Source organism: Gorilla gorilla, chromosome 19, assembly GCF_029281585.2.
Source record: "Gorilla gorilla gorilla isolate KB3781 chromosome 19, NHGRI_mGorGor1-v2.1_pri, whole genome shotgun sequence".
NCBI classification, from domain to species: Eukaryota; Metazoa; Chordata; class Mammalia; order Primates; family Hominidae; genus Gorilla; species Gorilla gorilla.
Genome location: NC_073243.2, coordinates 56,411,508 through 56,438,540, shown reverse-complemented (window position 1 = coordinate 56,438,540; position 27,033 = coordinate 56,411,508). Strand labels below are relative to the sequence as shown.

The following is a 27,033-nucleotide window of genomic DNA, read 5'->3' as shown; positions in this document are numbered from 1 at the left end:
AGGGCCCAGATATAAAGAAGCCACACATTCCAAGTACAGGCTGCTGGGTTACAAAGACAGTGTGGGAAACCACAGATCATCAGAACTCCAACTCATCCAGAAAAGAGATTATTTTCTCAGCCACACCTGATAAGATTTCACCAGTAACTAGTGAAGAGGAATTGGAAACTCTTACCAGAACCCTTTATATATCATTTATAGCCTATTATGCAAACACACTGTATGTGTTTATTATATAGTAAACTGCACACAGTTCTTATTTCATAGTGTGTTTAGTCATTCTCATTTAATCCTTTTGTATCTTCATAAAGTCCATCAAGAACTTCCGCAGCTGTTGTTGGTGATGGTGGTGTGTACCCAGCGGCCCTGCTTGGACTAGGTTCCCAGGCAAGCTGTCTCCTTACAGACACTGCTTAACTCTGGGCCTATTTTGGCCAGAGTTACACAAACATAGAGAGTACAGCACATTGAAAAGAAGTGCCATTTAAAGTCTTGTCTTTTAGAGATACTTAGGTTCATACATTTATACTGAGTTCTGTGAATGAGCTTCAAGGGATCTAGGAAGGCTTGGAAACTGTTGCATATGTATGTTTGCAGGGGGAGGAATGTTTGGCTTTCAGCAGATTTTCAAAAGACCCCTTAATCCCAAGAGAGGTCAAGAATCATTGGTATAATAAAAAGGAATGAAGTTCTCATACATGCTACAACATGGATGAACCTTGAAAACATTATGCTAAGTGAAAGAAGCCACAAAAGACCACATACTATATGTCTTTATTCATATGCAAGTCCAGAATAAAGAAATCTATAGAGACAGAAAGTAGATTAGTGGTTGTTTAGGGCTAGGTTGGCAGTCGGGGAATAAGAAGAGACGGGGATGACAGCTAAAAGGTACAAGGTTTTTGATGTGAGGAATATGTCCTAAAATTGACGGTGGTGAGGTCTGTACATATCTACGGATATGCTAAAACCCATAGAATGGTAGACTTCAAGTAGATAAATTATATGGTATATTAATTATATATCCATAAAGCTATCTTTAAAAAAAATAATTGGCATAGACTTATCATTTGCCAATCTTGTTCATATTCTTTACTTCATGAGGTATTATGAACTAAGTAAATGAACCTCCAAAAGTCACTACTAAGTGACTCACTCTTCTGATGCCAATTCCATTTTCCACCATGCTTCAGCTGTTGCCTAGTGTCAGGATAGGAGGAAAAGAGCATGGACTTGGGAGCCTGGACCACTTAATAACACTTGTACAGGCTGCTTAATCTTACTGTCTTGTTCTTATTTTCCTGTTCTAAAACAGAATGTTACTCAACTAAGAGTACAATTGTGAGACACTCTATGTAAAGTACCTAGCACTGTGCCTAGCATATGGTAGATACTGACAAATGATAGCATATGTTTATCATCATATATTAGCACAGATTTGGTTTTAAGTGACAGAAACTCAATCTAGTTAAAGCAAAGACGGAAATGTATTAATTTATATCACTGGGAAGGCCATCTAGCTTCAGAAGAAGCAATAGCCAGAGACTCAAGTGACCTCTCAAGACCCTAGGTCCCTCTTTATCTCCTGGCTTTGTCCTCAGGTGGAAACACATGGAGACAAAGTTGTCAAAGCTTCAGACTCACATTCCACCAGCTTAGTGGCTCAAGTGGAAGACAAACCTCTTTCTAGATAGTGCCAAAAGTCCTGCAAGACTCTTACTGGCCTGGCTAAGATGCTGTGTCCATCTCTGAGCCAATCTCCATGGCCAGGGGGAAGGAATTACAATTAATCAGGCCTGAATCATGTTCCATATCTGTGGAAGGATGATGTATTAGTCTGTTTTCACACTGCTAATACATACCCAAGACTGGGTAATTTATAAAGAAAAAGAGGTTTAATGGACTCAGTTCCACGTGGCTGGGGAGGCCTCACAATCATGGTAAAAGGCAAAAGGCACATCTTACATGGTGGCAGGCAAGAGAGAATGAGAGCCAAGTGAAAGGGGAAACGCCTTACAAAACCATCAGATCTTGTGAGACTTATTCACTACCAGGAGAACAGCATGGGGGGAACCGCCCCCATGATTCAATTATCTCTCACTGGGTCCCTCCCACAACACATGGAAATTATGGGAGCTACAATTCAAGATGAAATTTGGGTGGGGACACAGCCAAACCATATCAGAGGATAGATTACTCCCTCCCTGCACCCCAACCCCAAACCAATACATGTGCTATATATCTACAGACGTTTATTCTTTCCAGGGTGAGATAATCTTTTTAGGCTGAATGGTGAGGCAAAGAAAACTGACAATTCAGTTCTGCATTTACTGGTCACCCACTCTGGGGTAAGCACCTTCCATGTTGTGTGTGTGTATATGCACATGAACCCTTGAATATATGGGGAGCCTGTCAGATACCAAGATGAATGAGAATCTCATATATTAATTGTTTACACATTTTATAACAACAGTAATCCCTTCCTGGTGGCTTCAACTAGTTGCTGAAGTGTGGAGGAGACAATCTTTGTAAGAAATGTGGATAAAATTATATGCCATGGGTAATTTTACTTATTAAATATTTTCTTGGTTGTGAGTTTAGAAAAGAGAACAAGGTAACACAAATGAGTATTTCAGGAAGCCCCTGCAATATTAGGCAGTGACTGCTGGGAAGAGGCCAGTAGTGGGTTTACACTTGCAAAGAGCCAAATCCTGCAGAATGGAGGCTGGTCTAGCTGAGGGTCAGCCCTCCTAGGGAGCCGACATGGGTGTAAATCAGATGTATGCCATTGCTCATTCTTCAGGTCTTTTTTTTTTTTTTTTTTTTTTTTGGACATTTGGATTTAATTTGTGGGTGTCTCTTCCTTTTCCAAAAGCAGTGTTTAGAACATAGAGGAAATTTAAGGTTCCAGGATGCACTGCTGGGTTGTGCCCTTCCCTATGCCATTTCCTGTCTTTATGTATTTTCATGGGTGATTCTTATTATGTTCAAAACATGTTACATGTATGTGTCTCCCTCACCTCAGAAACAGTTCAGACCCAGCTGTTTAGCATCACTAATGAGAAGTTTCTTTGTAGATCTCCTATGGTCAAAAAACTAATAGAAAACTATAGTGCAGTGGTTAAGAGTGCAGGTTTAGAATTCCAATCTGGCTTTGAATCCTTACTTTATTTTTTTTATCACCAGATCATATTAAATCAATTATTATGTTTATTTTTTATATCTGTTTTCCTCAGTTAGAATATGAGCTCCAGGAGTGCAGGCATCACTGTCTGTTTTGTTCACTGATATAGTTCACACACCTATAACAGTGTCAGGTACTTTGAAGGCACTCAATAAATATCTGTTGAATGTGTGAATCATGTAATTAACCATATTAATATACTATTTAACACGGTTTCTGTTTTCACCCTTAGGGTTTCATCCTGAGTGTGCTGAATTACGGGATTGACAGGGAGCAGTGCTCAATATCAGCATCTGAATGTCCTCTTTTCTTTCCATCTTCTCCCTGCTCCATCTGCCCAGAGAAGGGTTTTATCTTTCTGTATGAACTATACACCCATACTTGGATCAGCATGCATTCTTTCCTACTTTAAGTTTAATGTATAAACTCTATGTGGTAAGTTCTCTACCTTTGCTCTTGATATAAAAAAGCTAGATTTTGGAATCCCAGCAGAAATTCTCTCCCATCAAAGCCTGCCTAATAATTAACAAGTCAAAAGCACTTTGACTTTTATATTACTATGTCTCTTATGAACTTAAAAACTATTCTGAAACTCAGAGCTGAGCAATGACTTCTTTGTCTTAGACTATAACTGTTCTCCCCCTGAAATAGGACAGATAAAAAGCTATCAGTGCTGCTCAGGAAATAGTGACTTCTCAGCATCTCAGCATAGTTCCCTGCTATATCCACTTCCATAAATGATCAACGTCCCTTTTGTTGGGCTCTTCTTTGCCTTGTAACGCCTATATGTGATTACCAAACTGGGAGTTCTTTTCTCATCTTTAAGATGCCTTTATAAGTCTTTGCTTGATTCGTGATATACAGATTCCCTTTTTCAGCTGTAGAAGGGCAATCTTCAAGTAGAGGCTCATAAACGACTCCCCTCATGAGAAGTACCACTGTCTTCATGCTCAGATCCCGCTATCTAAATCCTGTTTCCTACCTGGTCTTACCTTAGCTGATATTCCTCAACAAAGGTTTGCCTGGGAAGGACAGTTTACTCTTATGCCATTTGCAACTAATACAGGACCCTAAAAGTGTATATGGAGGAGGCGTATTGAGTTAGAAGTACAAGTAGAGTGTCTGAAACCACCAATTTCCTTTCCAGTAGTGATAAAAGATATTAAACATAGTGAGACAAATTTAAAGGAAATTTATCAGAGAGCAAGAGAGAAAACTATTTCTCCCCAAAGAAAGCATCTATGTGTGAGTAAAGCTACTAGCTGACAGTCCAGGGCTGAAAGCACCTCAGTGGCCCCTGGAGTCAGGGACAGATGGAGTGGTAGCCTCTTTCTCAGCCCTCCATGTGCCTCCCCATACCCACAGTGTAGAGAGCTGGGAAGACAGGTATGTCAGAACCCTGGCCATGGCAGCCACCAGACAGAGGAGGCAGTCCTAAATAGACTGTGACTTTAGAAGACTAGGAGAAATCCCTTAGTTCTCAGGGCTTAAATCCACCTGAAAAGATTCCTAAATTACAAAAAATGGATTTCAATTTGGCTGTGTGCACTGTTCAGAGTTCAGGGAAAGAGGCAGCTCACCGGAAGACTTGATTGTCTGATCCCTATGGAAAAATGGATGCATCAGAGATCTACGGACTATTTGCAATTTAAAGTATTCAACTGGCTCCCTTCAGTTTGAATATTTGCACACTTAGCAATCTCCTGATGAGAGTTGGCTTCCTCATCTTTATTTTTTTGGCTGTATGTAACAGACTTAACCAAAACTGGCTTAAAAATTAAGAGTATCATTTTCTCAAATGAGGAGCAGTCTGAGGTACTGTAGGTCTAGGGTTGGTAAATTTAGAGGCTCAACAACATCAGCAAGGACCAGATCCTTCTCATAATTCTGCACTGCAATACTTAGGGCGTTGGTTTCGGTCCTCTAGCTTGTCTCCTTATGGTCAAAAAACAGTGACAACAACCTTCACCATAGCATCCTCACACAACAAAATGTGAAGTCCATAGTGAGAATGATATTTCTTTGCCAACAAGAAAACTTTCCCAGGCCTCCCCCCAACCCTTTTCAAAAACCTTGCCTTTGTACCTTATTAGTCATAATTGTTCCCAAATCTTTTTCTAAGCCAACTGTCAGCAAGGAGAACACAGTCACCATGATCAACTTGGACTAATCAAGACTAATCGCCTTTTGGTCCTGAACATGGGCCCAGCTTTCCTAAAACACAGAGTCACACATGAATGTATCAGAATTCTACTAATTAGAAAACCTGGGGAAATGGCTGGTAGATACAAAATGCAACCAAAAGTATCTACTGCACCCTGAATGTTTCCTGCAAGGAAAGACACATAGAGAGTTCAACTGTCTGGTCACTATGGCTATTTGTCTCCTTATTTAAAAAACAGTATTCCAAGGCCAGGCATGGTGGCTCATGCCTGTAATCCCAGCACTTTGGGAGGCTGAGGCGGGTGGATCACTTGTGGTCAGGAGTTCGAGACCAGCTTGGTCAACATGGTGAAACCAACCCCTCTCTACTAAAAATACAAAAATTAGCCAGTGGTGGCAGCCACCTGTAATCCCAGCTATTCAGGAGGCTGAAGCAGGAGAATCACTTGAACCCAGGAGGTGGAGGTTGCAGTCAGCCGAGATCACACCACTGTACTCCAGCCTGGGCAATGGAGTAAGACTCTGTCTCAAAAAAAAAAAAAAAAAAAATCCTCTTTACTTAAACATTTGTCTTCCTCTTCAGAAATAACAAAAAAAGCTCCAAGAATGAAGAGGTGACCTATTAAACTTCAAATTGATGATGACTTATGCCTGCTTTCTTAAGGTATGGACGGACAGATGCCCGGCAATCCCAAGGGCTGTGTGGGGTGACCAGGAGTGATGGAAAAAATCTTATCTAGTTAAAGGTTTGGCAAATGTCCACTGAGGGATCTTGATGTGCCAGCCACTGTGCCAAGCAGGATACCAAGGAGATAGGGCATAGTTTCTGCTCCTAGGAATTCACAGTCAGCCTCATGACTTTTGCTGGGGATACTCTTTGTTATGAGACCTACAGCCAACCAGTCTGGGAGTCCAAGACTGTCCAGATGGTTTGGGCTTCTGGCTGCCCAATCAGTATGGCTAGCTTGCCACCAGCAGAGAGACAGAAGGTAGTCTCTTAGCTGTCCTCCTTAGCTGACCAGGGCCCAGAGGGTGCATACATCTTGTTTCAATCCCTGGATCTGTGGTTCTTCTTGTCAGCAGACAAGACCAGCAGTGTCTGCCTTGTTCTACACTATGAGTTTGGTTCAAGCCTCTGCTCTCCAGGAAGGCACTGATAGTATTTCTTAGGAATAATATCTATATAAGAAAGCCCTCAAGGAAGGCAAGAAACAAGCTTGGTAATGGGCTGAAGAGAAGAGGGCAGAGTTCTAGGAGGGAATGAGCAATGCTGTGTATAAGAAAGCACAGGATAAGCAGTGGAACACGCAATAAAAGGCATTGCACCAATTTTCCTTGTAAGGCAATGGTAACATATAAAGAATGAATTCAAACAATCTCAACACCTCAAAACCTATAAGAAGCAAGGTGCAGACACCATGACCCCTTATTTAGTAGACATTTTGGGGCTCTGTGGGTATATTAGATTAAGCAGACATGGAAGAATTTTGTTATTGTCACTATGGTTAAAAGTAATTTGAGGTGTCCATTTCCAAGATGGCCGAATAGGAACAGCTCTGGTCTGCAGCTCCCAGCATGATTGATGCAGAAGATGGGTGATTTCTGCATTTCCAACTGAAGTATCTGGTTCATCTCATTGGGACTGGTTGGAAAGTGGATACAGCCCACGGAGGGCAAGCTGAAGCAGGGCGGGGCATCACCTTACCCGGGAAGCACAAGGGGTCATGGGATTTCCCTTTCCTAGCCAAGGGAAGCTGTGACAGACAGCACCTAGAAAAATGGGACACTCCTGCTCAAATACTGCGCTTTTCCAATGTTCTTAGCAAACAGCACACCAGGAGATTATATCCCCCGCCTGGCTTGGCAGGTCCCACGCCCATGAAGCCTTGTTCACTGCTAGCTCAGCAGTGAGATCAACCTGCAAGGCAGCGGCCCAGCAGGGGGAGGGGCGTCTGCCATTGCTGAGGCTTGAGTAGGTAAACAAAGTGGCCTGGAAGCTCAAACTGGGCGGAGCCAACCACAGCACCACAAGGCTTGCTGCCTCTATAGACTCCACCTCTGGAGGCAGGGCATAGTTGAACAAAAGGCAGCAGAAACTTCTGCAGACTTAAATGTCCCTGTTTGACAGCTCTGAAGAGAGTAGTGGTTCTCCCAGCACAGTGTTGGAGCTCTGAGAACAGACAGACTGCCTCCTCAACTGGGTACCTGACTCCCGTGTAGCCTAAGTGGGAGACACCTCCCAGTAGGGGAAAACTGACACCTCATACAGCCAGGTGCCCCTCTGAGACGAAGCTTCCAGAGGAAGGATCAGGCAGCAATATTTGCTGTTTTGCAGCCTCTGCTGGTGATACCCAGGCAAACAGGGTCTGGAGGGCACCTCCTGCAAACTTCAACAGAACTGCAGCTGAGGGACCTGACTGTTAGAAGGAAAACTAACAAACATAAAGGAATAGCAACAACATCAACAAAAATGACATCCACACCAAAACCCCATCTGTAGGTCACCATCATCAAAGACCAAAGGTAGATTAAACCACAAAGATGGGGAGAAACCACAGCAGAAAAGCTGAAAATTCTAAAAACCAGAGTGCCTCTTTTCCTCCAAAGGATCACAGCTCCTTGCCAGCAATGGAACAAACCTGGATGGAGAAAACTTTCATGAGCTGACAGAAGTAGGCTTCAGAAGGTCAGTAATAACAAACTTCTCTGAGCTAAAAGAGGATGTTCGAACCCATCGCAAGGAAGCTAAAACCTTGAAAAAAGATTAGATGAATGGCTAACTAGAACGAACAGTGTAGGGAAGACCTTAAATGACTGGATGGAGCTGAAAACCATGGCACGAGAACTACATGACACACGCATAAGCTTCAATAGCTGATTCAATCAAGTGGAAGAAAGGGTATCAGTGACTGAAGATCAAATTAATGAAATAAAGTGAGAAGTTTAGAAAAAAAGAGTAAAAATAAATAAAGCCTCCAAGAAATATGGGACTATGTGAAAAGACCAAATCTATGTTTGATTGGTGTATCTGAAAGTGATGGGGAGAATGGAACCAAGTTGGAAAACACTCTGCAGGATATTATCCAGGAGAACTTCCCCAACCTAGCAAGGCAGGTCAACATTCAAATTCAAGAAATACAGAGAACACCACTAAGATACTTCAGAAGAGCAACTCCAAGACACATAATTGTTATATTCACCAAGGTTGAAATGAAGGAAAAAATGTTAAGGGCAGCCAAAGAGAAAGGTTTCGTTACCCACAAAGGGAAGCCCATCAGACTAACAGCGGGTCTCTTGGCAGAAACTCTACAAGCCCGAAAAGAGTGGAGGCCAATATTCGACATTCTTAAAGAAAAGAATTTTCAACCCAGAATTTCATATCCCAGCCAAACTAAGCTTCATAAGTGAAGGAGAAATAAAATCCTTTACAGACAAGCAAATGCTGAGAGATTTTGTCTCCACCAGGCCTGCCCTACAAGAGCTCCTGAAAGAAGCACTAAACATGGAAAGGAATGACCAGTACCAGCCACTGCAAAAACATGCCAAATTGTAAAGACTATTGATGCTAGGAAGAAACTGCATCAACTAGCAGGCAAAATACCCAGCGAACATCATAATGACAGGATCAAATTCACACATAACAATATTAACCTTAAATGTAAATGGGCTAAATGCCCCAATTAAAAGACACAGATGGGCAAATTGGATAGAGTCAAGTCCTATCAGTGTGCTGTATTCAGGAAACCCATCTCACGTGCAGAGACACACATAGGCTCAAAATAAAGGGATGGAGGAAGATCCACCAAGCAAATGGAAAGCAAACAAAAAGGAGGGGTTGCAATCCTAGTCTCTGATAAAACAAACTTTAAACCAACAAAGATCAAAAGAGACAAAGAAGGCCATTACATAATGGTAAAAGGATCAATTCAATGAGAAGAGCTTACTATCCTAAATATATATGCACACAATACAGGAGCACCCAGATTCATAAAGCAAGTCCTTAGAGCCGTACAAAGAGACTTAGACTCCCACACAATAATAATGGGAGACTTTAACACCCCACTGTCAATATTAGACAGATCAATGAGACAGAAGGTTAACAAGGATATCCAGGACTTGAACTAAGCTCCACATCAAGCAGACCTAATAGACATCTACAGAACTCTCCACCCCAAATCAACAGAATATCCATTCTTCTCAGCATCACATCATACTTATTCCAAAATTGACCACGTAGTTGGAAGTAAAGCACTCCTCAGCAAATGTAAAAGATCAGAAACCACCACAAACTGTCTCTCAGACCACGGTACAATCAAATTAGAACTCAGGATTAAGAAACTCACTCAAAACCAAACAACTACATGGAAACGGAACAACCTGCTCCTGAATGACTACTGGGTAAATAACAAAATGAAGACAGAAATAAAGATGTTCTTTGAAACCAACGAGAACAAAGACACAACATACCAGAATCTCTCGGACACATTTAAAGCAGTGTGTAGAGGGAAATTTATAGCACTAAATGACCACAAGAGAAAGCAGGGAAGATCTAAAATCGACACCCTCACATCACAATTAAAAGAACTAGAGAAGCAGAAGCAAACAAATTCAAAAGCTAGCAGAAAGCAAGCAATAACTAAGATCAGAGCAGGACTGAAGGAAATAGAGACACAAAAGCCCTCCAAAAAAATCAATGAATCCAGGAGTTGGTTTTTTGAAGACATCAATAAAATTTTTTTTTTGGATTTTAAATTTTTATTTTATTGTTATTATACTTTAAGTTTTAGGGTACATGTGCACAATGTGCAGGTTAGTTACATATGTATACATGTGCCATTCTGGTGTGCTGCACCCATTAACTCGTCATTTAGCATTAGGTATATCTCCTAATGCTAGCCCTCCCCCCTCCCCCCACCCCACAACAGACCCCCATCAATAAAACTGATAGACCGCTAGCAAGACTAATAAAGAAAAAAACAGGGAGCCAAGATGGCTGAATAGGAAGAGCTCCAGTCTACAGCTCCCAGCATGAGTGACGCAGAAGATGGGTGATTTCTGCATTTCCAACTGAGGTACCGGGTTCTTCTCACTGGGGAGTGCCAGACAGTGGGTGCAGCACACCGTGCATGAGCTGAAGCAGGGTGAGGCATCACCTCACCCAGGAAGCATAAGGGGTCAGGGAATTCCCTTTCCTAGTCAAAGAAAGGGGTGACAGATGGCACCTGGAAAATTGGGTCACTCCCACCCTAATACTGCGCTTTTCCAATGGGCTTAAGAAACAGCACACCAGGAGATTATATCCCACACCTGGCTCAGAGGGTCCTACAGCCATGGAGCCTCGCTCATTGCTAGCACAGCAGTCTGAGATCAAACTGCAAGGCAGCAGTGAGGCTGGGGGAGGGGCGTCCGCCATTGCCAAGGCTTGAGTAGGTAAACAAAACAGCCAGGAAGCTCGAACTGGGTGGAGCCTGCCACAGCTCAAGGAGGCCTGCCTGCCCCAAAAGACCTGCAGTTGAGGGTCCTGACTGTTAGAAGGAAAACTAACAAACAGAAAGGACATCCACACCAAAAACCCACCTGTACATCATCATCATCCAAGACCAAAGGTAGATAAAACCACAAAGATGGGGAAAAAACAGAGCAGAAAAACTGGAAACTCTAAAAATCAGAGCGCCTCTCCTCCTCCAAAGGAACGCAGCTCCTCACCAGCAATGGAAAAAAGCTGGACGGAGAATGACTTTGACGAGTTGAGAGAAGAAGGCTTCAGAAGATCAAACTACTCCGAGTTAAAGGAGGAAGTTCGAACCAATGGCAAAGAAGTTAAAAACCTTGAAAAAAAATTACACGAATGGATAACTAGAATAATCAATGCAGAGAAGTCCTTAAAGGACCTGATGGAGCTGAAAACCATAGCATGAGAACTACATGACAAATGCACAAGCCTCAGGAGCCGATGCAATCAACTGGAAGAAAGGGTATCAGTGATGGAAGACGAAATGAATGAAATTAAGTGAGAAGAGAAGTTTAGAGAAAAAAGAATAAAAAGAAATGAATAAAGCCTCCAAGAAATATCGGACTATGTGAAAAGACCAAATCTACGTCTGACTGGTGTACCTGAAAGTGACGGGGAGAATGGAACCAAGTTGGAAAACACTCTGCAGGATATTATCCAAGAGAACTTCCCCAATCTAGCAAGGCAGGCCAACATTCAAATTCAGGAAATACAGAGAATGCCACTAAGATACTTCTCGAGAAGAGCAACTCCAAGACACATAATTGTCAGATTCACCAAAGTTGAAATGAAGGAAAAAATGTTAACAGCAGCCAGAGAGAAAGGTGGGGTTACCTACAAAGGGAAGCCCATCAGACCAACAGCGGATCTCTCGGCAGAAACTCTACAAGCTAGAAGAGAGTGGGGGCCAATATTCAACATTCTTAAAGAAAAGAATTTTCAACCCAGAATTTCATATCCAGCCAAATGAAGCTTCATAAGTGAAGGAGAAATAAAATCCTTTACAGACAAGCAAATGCTGAGAGATTTTGTCTCCACCAGGCCTGCCCTACAAGAGCTCCTGAAGGAAGCACTAAACATGGAAAGGAACAACTGGTACCAGCCACTGCAAAAACATGACAAATTGTAAAGACCATCAAGGCTAGGAAGAAACTGCATCAACTAACGAGCAAAATAACCAGCTAACATCAAAATGACAGGATCAAATTCACACATAACAATATTAACCTTAAATGTAAATGGGCTAAATGCTCCAATTAAAAGACACAGACTGGCAAATTGGATAAAGAGTCAAGACCCATGAGTGTGCTGTATTCAGGAAACCCATCTCACGTGCAGAGACACACACAGGCTCAAAATAAAGGGATGGAGGAAGATCTACCAAGCAAATGGAAAACAAAAAAAGGCAGGGGTTCCAACCCTAGTCTCTGATAAAACAGCCTTTAAACCAACAAAGATCAAAAGAGACAAAGAAGGCCATTACATAATGGTAAAGGGATCAATTCAACAAGAAGAGCTAACTATCATAAATATATATGCACCCAATACAGGAGAACCCAGATTCATAAAGCAAGTCCTTAGAGACCTACAAAGAGACTTAATGGGAGACTTTAACACCCCACTGTCAACATTAGACAGATCAACAAGACAGAAAGTTAACAAGGATATCCAGGAACTGAACTCAGCTCTGCACCAAGCAAACCTAATAGACATCTACAGAACTCTCCACCCCAAATCAACAGAATATACATTCTTTTCAGCACCACACCACACCTATTCCAAAATTGACCACATAGTTGGAAGTAAAGCACTCCTCAGCAAATGTAAAAGAACAGAAATTATAACAAACTGTCTCTCAGACCACAATGCAATCAAACTAGAACTCAGGATTAAGAAACTCACTCAAAACCACTCAACTACATGGAAACTGAACAACCTCCTCCTGAATGACTACTGGGTACATAACGAAATGAAGGCAGGAATAAAGATGTTCTTTGAAACCAATGAGAACAAAGGCACAACATACCAGAATCTCTGAGACACATTCAAAGCAGTGTGTAGAGGGAAATTTATAGCACTAAATGCCCACAAGAGAAAGCAGAAAACATCTAAAATTGACACCCTAACATCACAATTAAAAGAACTAGAGAAGCAAGAGCAGACACATTCAAAAGCTAGCAGAAGGCAAGAAATAACTAAGATCAGAGCAGAACTGAAGGACATAGAGACACAAAAATCCCTTCAAAAAATCAATGAATCCAGGAGCTGGTTTTTTGAAAAGATCAACAAAATTGATAGACCACTAGCAAGACTAATAAAGAAGAAAAGAGAAAAGAATCAAATAGACACAATAAAAAATGACAAAGGGGATATCACCCCCGATCCCACAGAAATACAAACTACCATCAGAGAATACTATAAACATCTCTACACACATAAACTAGAAAATCTAGAAGAAATGGATAAATTCCTCAACACATACACCCTCCCAAGACTAAACCAGGAAGAAGTTGAATTTCTGAACAGACCAATGACAGGCTCTGAAATTGAGGCAGTAATTAATAGTTTACCAACCAAAACAAGTCCAGGACCAGATGAATTCACAGCCGAATTCTACCAGAGGTACAAGGAGGAGCTGGTACCATTCCTTCTGAAACTATTCCAATCAATAGAAAAAGAAGGAATCCTCCCTAAGTCATTTTATGAGGCCAGCATCATCCTGATACCAAAGCCTGGCAGAGACACAACAAAAAAAGAGAAGTTTAGACCAATATCCCTGATGAACAATGATGCAAAAATCCTCAATAAAATACTGACAAGCCGAATCCAGCAGCACATCAAAAACTTATCCACCACAATCAAGTGGGCTTCATCCCTGGGATGCAAGCCTGGTTCAACATATGCAAATCAATAAATGTAATCCATCACATAAACAGAACCAATGACAAAAATCACATGATTATCTCAATAGATGCAGAAAAGGCCTTCGACAAAATTTAACAGTCCTTCATGCTAAAAACTCTCAATAAGCTAGGTATTCATGGAACATATTTCAAAATAATAAGAGCTATTTATGACAAACCCACAGCCAATATCATACTGAATGGGCAAAAACTGGAAGCATTCCCTTTGAAAACTGGCACAAGACAGGGATGCCCTCACCACTCCTATTCAACATACTGTTGGAAGTTCTGGTCAGGGCAATCAGGCAGGACAAAGAAATAAAGGGTATTCAATTGGGAAAAGGGGAAGTCAAATTGTCCAGGTTTGCAGATGACATGACTGTATATTTAGAAAACCCCATAATCTCAGCCCAAAATCTCAAGCTGATAAGCAACTTCAGCAAAGTTTCAGGATACAGAATGAATGTGCAAAAATCACAAGAATCCCTATACACCCATAACAGACAAACAGCCAAATCATGAGTGAACTCCCATTCACAATTGCTACACAGAGAATAAAATACCTAGGAATCCAACTTACAAGGGATGTGAAGGACCTCTTCAAGGAGAACTACAAACCACTGCTCAATGAAATGAAAGAAGACACAAACAAATGGAAGAATATTCCATGCTCATGGATAGGAAGAATCAATATCATGAAAATGGCCATACTGCCCAAAGTTATTATAGATTCAATGCCATCTCCATCAGGTACCAACAACTTTCTTCACAGAATTGGAAAAAACTACTTTAAATTTCATATGGAACAAAAAAAGAGCCTGCATTGCCAAGACAATCTTAAGCAAAAAGAACAACATTGGAGGCATCATGCTACTTGACTTCAAACTATACTACAAGGCTACAGTAACCAACACAGCATGGTACTGGTACCAAAACAGAGACATAGACCAATGAAACAGAACAGAGGCCTCAGAAATAACCCCACTCATCTACAACCATCTGATCTTTAACAAACCTGACAAAAACAAGAAATGGGGAAATGATTCCCTCTTTAATAAATGGTGCTGGCAAAACTGGCTAGCCATATGTAGAAAGCTGAAATTGGATCCCTTCCTTAAACCTTATACAAAAATTAATTCGAGATGGATTAAAGACTTAAATGTTAGACCTAAAACCATAAAAGCCCTAGAAGAAAACCTAGGCAATACCATTTGGAACATAGGAATGGGCAAAGACTTCATGACTAAAATACCAAAAGCAATGGCAACAAAAGCCAAAATTGACAAATGGGATCTAATTAAACTAAAAGCTTCTGCACAGCAAAAGAAACTACCATCAGAGTGAACAGGCAACCTACAGAATGGGAGACAATTTTTGTAATCTACCCATCTGACAATGGGCTAATATCCAGAATCTACAAAGAGCTTAAACAAATTTACAAGAAAAAAGCAAACAACCCCATCAAAAAGTGGGCAAAGGATATGAACAGACACTTCTCAAAAGAAGACATTTATGCAGCCAACAGACACATGAAAAAATGCTCATCATCACTGGCCATCAGAGAAATGCAAATCAAAACCACAATGAGATATCATCTCACACCAGTTAGAATGGCAATCATTAAAAAGTCAGGAAACAACAGGTGCTGGAGAGGATGTGGAGAAATAGGAACACTTTTACACTGTTGGTGGGACTGTAAACTAGTTCAACCATTGTGGAAGTCAGTGTGGCGATTCCTCAGCGATCTAGAACTAGAAATACCATTTGACCCAGCCATCCCATTACTGGGTATATACCCAAAGGACTATAAATCATGCTGCTATAAAGACACATGCACATGTATGTTTATTGCGGCATTATTCACAATAGCAAAGACTTGGAACCAACCCAAATGTTCAACAATGATAGACTGGATTAAGAAAATGTGGCACATATACACCATGGAATACTATGCAGCCATAAAAAGGGATGAGCTCATGTCCTTTTTGCAGGGACATGGATAAAGCTTGAAACCATCATTCTGAGCCAACTATCACAAGGACAGAAAACCAAACACCGCATGTTCTTACTCATATGTGGGAAGTGAACAATGAGAGCACTTGGACACAAGGAGGGGAACATCACACACTGGGGCCTGTCATGGGGTGAGGGGCTGGGGGAGGGATAGCATTAGGAGAAATACCTACTGTAAATGATGAGTTAATGGGTGCAGCAAACCAACATGGCACATGTATACCACCGTAACAAACCTGCATGTTGTACACACGTACCCTAGAACTTATAGTACAATAATAAAAAAAGTAATTTGTACAAACTACAAATACTAAAGGGAAAAATAAAGTGAATTCCTGGAAAAAATAACTCCATTTATTATTAATGCTCAGTGGGAAAATCATTTAAGTAATTTACTGCTGCCTGTATGGATGCAGACATTAACCCATGCAATGATGATTAATAGCATTGTTCAGAGAAATTTACCTCTACAGATGCAAAGAATGAAAATTTACTGAGGCTTCTAGTCAGTCACAAACCACTATTGCTCTTCATATTCTTTCTTGATTAAGAAAATGAACTGAACAAAGATTCTAGCACACAAACCTATAATTATATATATATATTTTTTGAGACAGAGTCTTGCTCTGTTGCCCAGACTAGAGTGCAGTGGCGTGATCTCAGCTCACTGCAACCTCCACCTCCCGGGTTGGAGCAATCTCCTGCCTCAGCCTCCTGAGTAGCTGGGATTACAGGCGCCCACAACCACGGCTGGCTAATTTTTGTATTTTTAGTAGAGATGGGGTTTCACCATCTTGGCCAGGCTGGTCTCGAACTCCTGACCTCCTGATCTACCCACCTTGGCACATGCCTGTAGTCCCAGCTACTTGGTAGGCTTAGTTGGAAGGATCACCTGAGCCCAGGGAGGTCAAGGCTGCAATGAGCCATGATGATGCCACTGTATTCTAGTCCAGGCCAAAGTGCGACCCTGTTTCAAAAAAATAAAGATTCATAGATGTAGGATGCTTGTATGAAAAATGGTGTGAGCTCCACGAGGGCAGGTGCTTGGTCAGTCATGTTCACAGTTGTGTCTTTAGTATCAAGAGCTGTGCCTGGGATATGATAGCTGCATGATAAATAGCTGTTGAGGGATGAATGAATGCTGAATGTTGACTAATTGGCTGGCCCAGTCATCCCTGCATCTTCTCTCTCAGCTTTTTTTTTTTTGCAGGGTACTTCCCTCCAACTTTCTTTTCACTCAGGGCTGTGTGGTACCTCACCTTTCCCATGTCTCTCCTTCCTATTTACTTTTGTCTAGCCAATTTATGGGGTTGCTCAGCAAATGTTTTGACTCCAATTTGGAAAACAAGCTCTTAGTGCCATCATTGTCACCTAGCCCAGACTCCCAAAACAAGCCTGGTGTTGAAGGAAATGTCAACTGAAAAGGTTTGGTCTGCCCCTCTGGTAGACCAAAAACAACACATCTGGGTACTGAATCTGAGTTTTTTCATTGCCTTTCCAGAGAAACCCCTCCTGATCCCCTGCTCAGAGCCACTTCCACCTTCAATGGCTCTAGAATTCTGTAAGACAGCAGCTCTCTATTACCTAAAACAAAAGTGGAAAATTTAAATGATACTTAAACTGGAGTCACTCTCTTCTGAAAGTGGAGGATGAGAAAAACAGACTCAATTTCTTTATCTGTAATATGAAAGAGTTGGTTTAGATTAGTGGTATTCCATGGGCATAATCTGTCCTATAGTGTGTTGTGATTTGCCCATTGTATCAGGGTTCTCCAGAGAAATGGAACCAATCAGATACAGATGAAGATATGTCAATATCTATAGATATGTAAGAGGAAATTATTATGGGAATTGGCTCATGTGATTATGGAGGTAGAGAAGTCCCATCCTACGCCACGTGCAAGCTGGAGAACCAGGGAAGCTGGTGGTATAATTCAGTTGGAGTCCAAATGTCTGAGAACCAAGGAAGCTGATGGTATAACTTTCAGGCCAAGGCCAAACGCCTGAGATTCTAGGAGGCCACTGGCATGAGTCTGAGTTTGAAGGCCCAAGAACCTGGAGTTCTGATGTCCAAGGGCTGGAGAAGATGGATGGCCCACCTCCAGCAGACAGCATGAATTCACCTTTTCTCTGCCTTTTTGTTCTATTCTGGGCCTTGAAGGATTAAATGGTGCCCACTCACATGGAGTGAGGTTGGCTCTTCCTTACTCAGTCCACTCATTCAAATGCCAGTCTCCTGCAGAAACACCCTCACAGACACCGAAATAATGCTTTACCAGCGACCTGGTATATTAGTCCATTCTTGCACTGCTATAAAGAAGTACCTGAAACTGGGTAATTTATAAAGAAAGAGGTTTAATTGATTCACAGTTCTGCAGGCTGTACAAGAAGCATGGCTGGAGGTCTCAGAAAACTTTCAATCATGGCAGAAGGCAAATCAAATGCACCTTACATGGCCAGAGCAGGAGTAAGAGAGAGAAGGGGGAGGGGCGACATACTTTAAAATAACCAGATCTCGTGAGAAGGAACACACTCTAATGAGTGCCGCAAGGGGGAAGTCCGCCGCCACGATCCAATCACCTCCCACCAGGTCCCTCCACCAGCACTGGGGTGGAGACACAAATCCAAATCATATCACCTGGGTATCCCTTAACCCAGTAAGATCACATCTAAAATTAACCATCACACCTATAGAAAAAACTTCTAAAACATGAATTAGTTGCCAACATTTAAAAACCAGGAAATTTCACGGAGAAACGAATCAAAGCTGGAGCGGAGTCAGATTCCCTCTCTAGTGGGGCTGTGTGCTCTCCCCTTGTCTTCACTACTCCCTACCTTCTTTCGCTTTGTTTAGAGTCTTTGAGGCCCATGTGATCCGCTGGGGTGGCAGGCCTGCCTAACTCTCACTGTTCTGCCTGATTCCTGTGGGGACATTGGGATCTCTGAAGTCAGTGACTAAAATCAATTCTAGCTCTCTGATTCTAGGGTATTTTAACAAGTCATTGCTGAAACATTGCAGAGTATTCCTCTATCGTGATACTCAAAGTACCTACAAATGCTCTGAGGACATTGTTAAGATGCAGATTCTAATCCAGTAGGTCTGGTATGGGGCCTGAGAGGTTGTATTTCCATCAAGCCTCCCTATGATGTTGATGTGCAGACCACATTTTGCAGCAAGGCCCCCTACTTGCCTCCGAATTCTCTTCCGTTAGAGTTTTGGAGATTAGAGTCAGCCAGGGAGTGTTTTAAAAATATACCAACACCCAGTCTGCATGCCCAGAGATTTGAATTATTTAGTTTGGGGTGGGCCCAGGGATTGGTATTTTTTTTAATGTCTCAGATTATTCTAATGTGTCTTCAGGATTAAGAACCACTGCACTGGGCCGGGTGCGGTGGCTCACACTGGTAATCCCAACACTTTGGGAGGCCGAGGCAGGTGGATCACAAGGTCAGGAGATCAAGACCATCCCGGCCAACATGGTGAAACCCCATTTCTACTAAAAATACAAAAATTAGCTGGGCGTGGTGGTGTGTGCCTATAATCCCAGCTACTCAGGAGGCTAAGGCAGGAGAATCGCCTGAACCAGGGAGTCAGAGGTTGCAGTGAGCCAAGATTGCACCATTGCACTCCAGCCTGGTGATACAGCGAAACTCCATCTCAAAAAAAAAACAAAAACAAAAACAAAAAAACCACACACGCACACAAACAAACTAACTACTGCACTAAGAGGCATTCATCCTCAATATCAAACTTCAGCTTCTAGGCTGAATCTTAGCTTTAATATAAAGACATTAAATTTGTGTTGTTTTAAAAGGATAGACCATAGTGGTTACTGAGAGAGTTAGTGCGTGCAGAGGGGCCCCTTGGTACCTCAGTTGAGTCCCACTTTCCCACCCATCTAAGTACCTTCAAGCTGCTGCTGCTCAGATTTCTGAGCCAGTTCTGTCACTTCATCAGCTGCCCTTGGCTTTGAACCCCCAGGAACAAAACCTGGTTACATCTCTCATGCCTTGGCTCACTGGCCTGAATTTCTCAACTTCAAAGTGAAAACCTTCTAACAAACTTTTAACACAAGCCTCCATGTCTCTCTCCAAGGACTCCTGAGGCCTGGCACACCTTTTCAAGTTTATTCACTTCCACCTACATCCTTACAATAATCTAGGAGGGCTCAACAGAGGGACTGGAGGTCAGGAGCGACCACAAAGAGAAAACATCTAGATGAAGTCTTTAAGAATAAAAAGAAGTCATTCTTTTAACTGAATAAGGTGAAGATGGCCACTCCTACATCTTAATAGACAAAGCCATATAAAAACAAGGAATTGTGTCTTTGCCCTTAGTTCCCAGTATGGAAATGTCCCATATTTGATACATGCTTGATAAATCCCTGTAAGTTAATTCATGGAGTGGAGTTGCTTCTGTGAGACTGCTTGTTCTGACCAAGTGAAATCAGGTGTGGAAGGCAACTACGACTTAACTGCGTTTAAGTGAGACTCCCTGAACCTGCTCACAGCCTGGGCCTGGCTGTCCCTATTTCTCCTCGGCTCTCTGAGTGCATTTCTTTTAGTGCACTGAGGGAAAGGTACACGCATGACTGTTACTTCTTGCCCCATCCCTTCTACACATACACATATCTTTCCTCTTCCCTGGTTTCTAGGTTTGGGCTCCAGCTCTTAGTATGAAGACCATTTGTAAGCATACCTCACTGAAAAATATGGTGAAAATTATTCCACACATAACATCACTTACACCTATCCACCTCACTTCCTCCAGGATATGGGGCTTTGTTTTCCAGAAACTGCCAAGAATTTATGACCTTGAACCTGTTGACAGGTAGTTGAGGAATGGGATCTTAGAGTCTGCAGGAAAGGAGTATGCCACTCCCTGGACCACTCTGGGCCCAGCACACACCCTCTACACTTCCCCTATGCCCCAAGGCCTTTCAGAAGCTGAGAAACAGCCAGAGGCTTGATAGCTGTCCTATTTAGAGACAGGCTGGACTCTTCCCACCCCTATCTTCAGAGGAATGGAACTAGAACTTACTACTTCTTGGTGCCTATAAAAACAGGCACATGACTTTTTTGGTCTCTCAGAACTACTGCCTCTTTCCTGATGAAGAAAAGAGGGCAAGATGACTTGGCTCGGTGGGAGAGTTTGCTCTCTTCTCTGAAAGTTTTGTAATATTTCTCTTCCCTCATTTTGTTGTCCAACATCTTCCATCTCCCAGCTAGAATGTTATTATAGAATTCATAAGGCCTGTCTGCTGAGAGAAGTTTAAAAGAATACTCATGTAGAAAGTCCAATAAATGTTTAATAAGCATCACCACAAGCCAGGAAGGGACACTGGAGACAAAGTGGTGAATAAGATGGCATGGCCCTTGCCCTCTCCCAGCTTACAGTTTAGGGAGAACTAATTTGCATTATTTAGTATACCAGAGCCCATGCAACTGAAGACAATATTGTTTGGAGTGGAATTGACCAACAGGCTTCAACTCATTTACAATTATATAGATTTTAACTTTTTGCTTTGCCATTTTCAATTCTCCCTGCCAGTCTTTATACTAAAATTTACTTCTTTCTTCTCGGGATCTTAATTTTGATTCATCAATTAGCCAGGGTACATCCTCAAATAATTTTTTCAAGATGAAATACATAGGAGGTATATTTTTGAAATCTTTGTCTAGAAATGTACTTCTGTTGCCTTAACAGATGAAAAACAATGTGTATAATATTCTTAGTTTATAAATTTTCCCTTCAACATCTTGTAAACACAGCACCATTATTTTTCTGGCATTTACAGTTGCATAAACAAGTTGAAAGTTTCTCTGATTTTGTTCATTTGTGGTTATATTTTTCTGGCTAGATGCATGCAGATTTATTCACTTATCCTTGTAATTCAAGGTTTTGCTAGTTTTTTTTTTTTTTCCCCAGAATATTCTTTGGCTGAACCAAGGGGCTCTTTTCATCTATGAATCCAGGATCTTTTTTCTTCCCTGAAAAATTGTCTTTTTCATCATGATTATCACTTCTGTTCTAACTACTCTAGTTAATACACTTAATCTTAGCCCAAAGGCTGAGAAGCAATTAACTAACTACTCTAGGGTTTTTTTAATAAAAGAAATCTGCAGTTCTTGGTTGGCTCTCTGTATCCTTTGAATAATAGTTTCTTACCCACCATTTCTTTATTCATTTTAACATATTTCTTTTCCCCTGCTTTTCACTATCTTCCGGAACAATTTCTAGGCTTATCCTCCACATTACTGATTTAAATTCTACCCTGTTAGTTCTGCTGTTTATGACGCTGATGCAGATTTAAATTGTGCTACTCCAAGTATTGTTTCCTTGCAGTCCTATTTTACCACTCCCACTTCCCTTTCTTCTCAACATTTTCATTTTTATGTTGTATCATGTGGTATAGTTGTTGTATTGTTAGCCCTTCACTTCACAATGTTCCCATCTATGGCTTTCTGTTCCTGTTTCATTAAGGTCATGTATTATTGAGGATGCTATTTTCTAAAAATGTATTTAACTATTTTCTAAAAATTTATCCTTCCAGTAAGTCATTTCTATTATTACGCAGTCCCTCTAAGTCGTAGTTCTAAAGGTATCAGAATTATCTGGGGAATGTGTGAGATTGATTTCTGGCCCCCTCCTGAGAGATACTGAGATTCAGCAGGCTATGCTGGCACAGATGGTGCCCAGAACTCAAGCAGTTCCATGGTCCACTGGATTGCAGGTTCCGTTACCTTAGGTCTATGAGACAGATGTGCACAGCATATAGCACAATTCCTGGTTACTCGCAGGCAAGCATTACATTGGCTCTGCTGGAAAGACATATAATTTTTCTCTCCTACTTTCAAGACTTGATCTTTGACATGCTAAACCAATCAAATACATTAAAAACTCAGATCCCCCGCAAGCACAGTACCAGAGATTTTTGTCTCTGCCCTTGTCTACAGTGCTTTATGTGAGGAACCTAAATCAGCAATGCTCTACCACTGTCAGTCCCCAGCTGGGCTCTACCTGAACAAGCATATGTTGAGGTGGAGGAGGCAGCCAGGAGTTCCATGCTCAGCAGGGTGCCTACATCTTGTGTCTCTGAACAAAGCAGAAAAGGAAAGCAGAGAACAGTGTGTGAGATCTTCCACCCCAACTCGGGTGAGTGAATAGAGCTGCCTTATGTTACAAAAGAAAGTGCAGCTAATTTGTGGATATTTTGCTAGATTATTCCTTCCCTTCAATTTGGATCCAGCAGCTATATTAAAAATGCCTCTTTATCAAGTTGGAAGCTAAGAGAGGTAGCATCAGTTGCTACTACATAGGTAGCATATTCCATAGGAAAGGAAACTTATCAAGAATAATCCAAAATGGAATATAGGATGCTTTGGAAAGGGGGGAAAAAGGAGGGTAAGAAAATGGACTCTTCTTACCCAGTTGTTCTCACAATTGTGCTCCAATATCCAGGTGGTTGCAGATCATTCCTTTTACTTCTCTTTCTTTTCTTTTCGTCTTGTATATTACAACGGAGCTTTCTCTTATTTCTCCTCCTCCCTTTCAAACCAGACTGTCCCTGGAAGGAAATTTCATGCTCTACTTTCTCTAGTCCTAGAACCTCAGAGCCCTTTGGAAGACTCTATCTTTGCCCCGGGGAACTTACTTAAACCTGCCTCAGCAGCAAGTGCCTTTCCTCGGGTAGATGCAAATACTGCTGCTTTCTATCAATTTCTTTTCTACCCACACACTTTTCCAATTACCTCCCCGAGCCTCCTTCTCTCCCCCATGCCGCCTGGCTCCTTATACAGCTGTCATCACTTAGGTATGTATTTTGTGCTTATGTGACTTATGTTATTGTGTATTTCCATTATATCTGTCCTATTTCCAGTTATATTGCACACTCATTTGGTCTTCCATCTCCTTTGTAACTTCTCACAGTCTGTTGTATGTGCCCACACATGGAGGTCCCTCAGATTGAGATGATTACATATTTCCTTTTGCACACACACCCCCAACTATAATGACAGGTCTTTTTCTTCTGCAGTTTCTCTGTTTCTTAACCATTTCTAATTTCCCTGGTACTAGAAGTCAGAAAACCTTTGTTCTTCTCCACTTGTTTCTACTACCCTGTAACTTTATTTGAGTCATTTAACATTGGTGAGCTGTGGACTCTAACATACCTTTCCAGGGTGAGGTGGCGGGTGGGGTGAGGATTATAATGGCTTCGCCTTAGGGTTTCTGGTCACTACTGCTAATGAGTTCCCACTGGGTTCCAAGGTCAGCTGAGGTTTCAGAACTCCTGATCAGCAATTTTTTTGTTGTTTGACATTCCACTGTTTCTGGGTCACTAGAGTACATATTGACTGAGATGTCTTCCTGCCTTCACAACAGGTGAGCATAGCTCTTCAAATAGGAAGCCCTTGGCCTTATAAAAGTCATAAGAAACACTGTCTGCAGGGTGTCTGAGGTCTCTGGAGGCCAGCAATACCTCTTCTGAGCACACTGGTTTAAAGGGCAGGATGGGAAAGGACATCCTGAATGATACAGGCAAGTCTTTCCATATGGGGAGGAGGAATACAGCCCATGGTTCAAGCTCCCACTTATATTCCCTGCCCAGAACCAAATCATTCCCAAATTCTCAAATTGGTTATAGTACTAAACCCCCAGTGCAGTCATACAGTATCTTCTATGGCTGCTATTTCATTGCAAAATATTGTGTACTTAGCCTTTATCCTAGGGTAGCTCAGTGGTGTCAAATTCCTTCCAGTAATAGCATTGGCTTTTCCAGTGCCTGATTCCAAATGAATCATATATGGTCTTATTTCTGAAATTGACATCAACTGATGTTAGGCCCAAGGTTTATATAATAGCTAAGATGTTTATGGACACTATCCCAATATAACCTTCTCTCAAGCCACAGTGTCCTCTCCAATGAGAGTTGAGTTGCAATTCTAGGTGTCTACTGCTGGCTGGAGCCTCACTCAGTTTCTAGACATTCAAATCTAAGTCTTAGCATAATACGTGGTACAAAGTAGGTCCTCAAAAATATCTGTGGAGTAAAGGAATACATAAGCCCCAAGAGGAATCTTGATGAAAAATTATTTTCTAATTTCAGTGTGAAGTATGTGGAAAGACTGGTTCTCTCCTCCACATAGCAAGTGATTAAGAACAGCCAATTCCCTCATTCTCAAGTGTGACTTGGGCTGGAATACAGAGAGGGTTCCAACTTGCTACGCAGTCTTGTTAACTCGATTCTCCCATTGCAGTTTCCTTTGGTACCAGCTCCAATTGGCAGTTCCTGGAAGTTCCCAGCAACAGCATCTCCTGATGATGGTAATTACTATTGGCTGTTCTGGGAATGGCAGCCACTCCTATAAAATCTTCAACGTCTGTTATGTCCCTGAAGATGCACCATGCAACATTTTCAGCACCATTCCTACAGAGCAGTCCAAAGCTGGAGCACTGCTCTTCGAGCAACTTCCATTTGTGGTTGCTCCAAGGCCTCAGCTGCCTTGCTGCTCAAAGTGTGGTCCGTGGATTGGAAGCACTGGAATCACTTGGGAGATTGTTAGAAATGCAGGACCTTGGACTACACCCCAGACCTACTGAAACAGAATCTGCATTTTAACAAGATCCCAGGTGTTTCCTATGCACATTAAAGTTCAAGAAACATTTCCCCACTACAGTTCTAATTCAATAGGTCTAGGTCTAAGGTGGGGCCCCAAATTCTGCATTTTTGAACAAGGTCCTAAGTGATGATGCAGCTAGTCCAGGGACCACCCTTCAAGTAGCAGAGTTTAGATTCATTAGGGAAGAAAGAGTATGTAAATTCCCCACTCACCACCACCACCACCATCATCACCATCACCTGTGGCTGCTCCCAAAGGCAAGGGACAGATGACCGGTGCTTCCTTAGCCCACCAGGACACTGTTTTTCAGTCCAAGCTGCACACCAGACAGAATCACCTGGGCAGTTTTTAACAATACTGACTCCTTGGCCCATCACCAGAGTGTCTGGTTTGAATGATGTGGGAAGGAACCCAAATACTGGAATTGTTCAGCAATTCCTTAGGTGATTCTAATGGATGGAAAACTACTGGTCTTGGGTGAGCTCTTAAAATTAGTAAGGGTGCTCTCTGCTTCCACCTTCCACCAAATTCTCTTACCTCTCTTGCAGGTCTAATCTCTTGTATCTGAAAGATTTTAGCTAAATTCCTAATTCTGCTTCAAGTGCAACAAGAACACTTGTGTAAATCAATTTCTACCAGTGCCTGGGTACTATTCTAAGAAAACTCTAATAATGACTTGATGGTGCACTAGACAGATGATTCCCTTTCACAAGCTTCATGAAACTAATTCTGTAAAGTGCCACTCTTTAAACAACTCCAGGAGAAACCCTCGGTCTTCCTGTTTCACAAGTTGAGAGGAATTTCCTAAGAGAAAAACATGAGATTCAGCTTTCCTGTATCCTTGAGTTTCATCCTTAATCTCCAAGCTGGTTTATCAATTTTTTCTCACATCACTTCATTATATTTTATATTCCTGTGGTCTTCTCAGGGAATTCCTGCAGGAGTTCCCTGGCTCCTCTCTTCATTCCTGAGGGCAGTGCTGGAGTTAGAGGGTGACAATTAATTACTTCCCTGCTTTTCTGCTCCAAGCCCCAAAGCAGTTGACAGGTAGACAAGAGAGGCTGGGGCTGTAAGCTGGGGCCAAGAATGTCTGCTCTATTGCTGATAAAGCTAGATGAAGAGCCCCAGTCTGCACCTAAGATTTCTCACACAGCCCTATTTAACATTTCCCAACCAAATTGCAGACTCTCCCTTTGCCAAGACAAAGTCCAGTCCCAGAAAACTTCCGGAGACAGAGAAACCTTGCTTCTTGGAAAGTGAGAATGGAAGGGGTTGAACTGAACGTGTCCGTTTCTCCATCCCAAACTCACCAATCAGAGAAGCAGGACGAGCAGAAAGGACGTCATCTTCCCAACACACAAAGAGGCGGCGGCAAAATGTCCCGCTGTAGGGCCAAGATGGGAACTCCAGGAGCGAGACTTACCACCAGGAGGTGGCCATCTTGCTCAGTGCTCCTCAGAAAGCAGGTGGCTGAGCTGCAAATCCTGATTGGCCTTCAGAGATCCGGCAATGAAACAACCAGCCAGGCTCTCCCCTCAGTGCCACGGCCAAGCCCCTGTGAGGTCACCCTGAGAGCACCATGAGTCCACTGTCCAGCCTGACAGTGGTTATCAGATGTGATGGACTTGGGGAGGGTTC

The 27,033-nt window shown here is 42.0% G+C and overlaps 1 long non-coding RNA gene across 1 annotated transcript in view; it reads right to left on the bottom strand.

Annotated features, from left to right (window-relative positions):
• The window catches only part of LOC115931298 (uncharacterized), a 43,047-nt gene extending 16,215 nt beyond the window's left edge, over window positions 1-26,832 (bottom strand). Inside the window, exons 1-2 of the long non-coding RNA XR_004067809.2 lie at window positions 26,706-26,832; window positions 23,203-23,342 (exon numbers count right to left, since the gene is read on the bottom strand). This is a non-coding gene — a long non-coding RNA (uncharacterized lncRNA). The remainder of the gene's footprint in view (window positions 1-23,202; window positions 23,343-26,705) is intronic.
• Between the last annotated feature and the right edge of the window lie 201 nt (window positions 26,833-27,033).